At 35.4% G+C, this 2,315-nt stretch overlaps 1 protein-coding gene across 4 annotated transcripts in view; it reads right to left on the bottom strand.

Annotated features, from left to right (window-relative positions):
• The window catches only part of astn1 (astrotactin 1), a gene marked incomplete in the record, with an annotated part of 409,914 nt that overhangs the window by 200,490 nt on the left and 207,109 nt on the right, over nt 1–2,315 (bottom strand).

Below are 2,315 nucleotides of genomic sequence, written 5' to 3'. Positions count from 1 at the left end.
TAATAATAATAATAATAAAAACATTTTGCACTACCAAAAATAATTAATTAAATTTATTAAATTTAAAATATTAAAATAATTAAATTTAATGGCATCTAGAAAAAGAAGGCATTTGAAAGGTCACTTTATGAATCTGAAGCTGAATGGTTTATACAACTGACAGCAGTAGGCTGGCCGATATCTAATGCAGAACTCAGAAATAAAATTAACTAACTGTGAAGCAGCTTTCATATCCTGGGTGAACTCTGTTAACTGACTGGCATTAAAGAAAAGTATGAGCTGAACAGACCAAAGAGGTTTTTTTATTTTTTTATTTTTGTAGCTAGGTTTAATGAGGTGCCTCAGTCGTCTTGTTTCTAATTAGAGAGAAAGAAAAATAATAAAATACATAAAAAGGTCCATGAAAGTAAGAATGAAAAATATGAAGTTTCGAAGCAGTGCAATTGTTTTGACCTATAGTTCTGATTTAGATATGCAACAATAAGATATTTTACATTTAAAACATCTGATTAGAATTGCCCATATTGACCTATTGATTATATACTAAGATTAGAAAAATACTAAAACTCAGTGCAAGATTAATTCAACCACAAGTTTAAAAATAGACATTGTAATCAAACAAAGAAAAACAATAACCATTCAATTTACTTTTAATTTGATTGTTTTGTTGTTTTGTCATTATATTTCTGTTTTTAATAAATTACAACACTTTATTAAATGACCAGGTTTTTGTAATGTTTTGTGAGGAAATTGTCATTTAAGATGCCTATCRATGCCTATTAAAGATGTTGCAGAATTAAGGGGGTAAAAAAACAGACGCTGGAGCAGAGGATTTTTATTATTTTTTTTTTACAAGGAAAAAAGAAGTACAAAAAGTTGTTTCAAGGTTTTTTTTTTTCTCTAATCTTTCAGGAAAACATTAATTTTTCATCATTTGAAGCCTTTTCTTGCTTATAAATTAGAACTAGATAATATTAAACCTGAATTAAAWGAACTTGTTTCAGGAAATTGTATTAAACTTTTAATAAATCAAAACAAAATGTGCCATCGGTCCAATGAACCAGACTGTTGTGTTTAAGAATTCACCCCCAGAGTGGGTCTCTGCTGCATAAATCAAAACTGGCACATGGTTTTCAAAGCAAACACATGCTGAATAATTTCTGCACTCTGGCACGCTCTGCATCTCCGCTCCCCTTAAAACAGCGACACTGACTGCCTAATCTGCCTCATCAGTTCTAATCCACATTCTCAACTTGAGGGATGTTGTTTGAGGATTTTCGTCYTGGAAACCGTTGGGAGAAAAGAAGATGGCCCCTGTAGGCATGACCTTCCCTCACTGCCACCAATTATATCAAGGCCTTATAAAATATAGATTATGTGCCATCTCGGTGCTGACATATCTAAAGGCTGGTAGCATGGGGAGTGTGCACCGAGGCCACAGGCAGGGCCCAAGGGGAGGCCAGCTTGAAAATGACAAGATGAGGGGAATACAGTAATACAAAAGATGACCTTGATGGGTGAAACTGGACCTGCTCTGGCTCAGGAAAGAATAAGCTTCCTGCCAAACAACTGTGTGATCAATTTAAATCTAATCAAAGCTCAAAAAAATATTAAAATGCACTGATTGCAATGAGATTCATTAGCCTAAACTGCAATCCGGACCAATAACCATGTATTATTAATGGATAGGAGCTGAGTTTGGAACAATTGGCATTTAACTTTGTATCTTAACCTTTCAGCATAAATGTCAAGTCAAATTCTAATAGAAAAAGTTTGAAGTTCACCCAGCAGTAATTTCATACGTTTCAGCTCAAGTGTCTTTCTGGGCATACATATATTCAAAGCCTAAAATGCGGTGTGAAAGGCGATCAGAGATGAGATTTTTTACAAACATCACTGGTGATATTTCACATTTCATGGTGGTGTATGACAGAGACGCATGCAAGCTTTGCAACTCTTGTCTACACAAGCACACATACACACAGGTTTGTTTTTATATTCCCATGGGGACCGTGGATTGACATCCATTCATTTTCTAGTAATTTTATAGCCTAACCCCGATCATTTACCCTAAAAATTAACTTCACAGGTACCTACCTGACCCTAAAACTAACCTAAACTCAATTCACACCTTGGTCATAAACCAAACCTCCCACCCAAAATTAGCATCTGTACCCGTGGGTACTGGGTATTGGTCCCCACAATGCACATTTGGCCCCCACAAGGCTGCCTTTATCTGGAAATTGGTTCCCACAATGTAGCCAAAATGTGCACACACACACACACACACACACACACACACACACACACACACA

This window comes from Austrofundulus limnaeus, unplaced genomic scaffold (assembly GCF_001266775.1).
Source record: "Austrofundulus limnaeus strain Quisiro unplaced genomic scaffold, Austrofundulus_limnaeus-1.0 Scaffold24, whole genome shotgun sequence".
Classification (NCBI taxonomy): domain Eukaryota; kingdom Metazoa; phylum Chordata; class Actinopteri; order Cyprinodontiformes; family Rivulidae; genus Austrofundulus; species Austrofundulus limnaeus.
The sequence above is the reverse complement of the archived record's forward strand: the minus strand, read 5'-3'. Positions and strand labels throughout refer to the sequence as shown.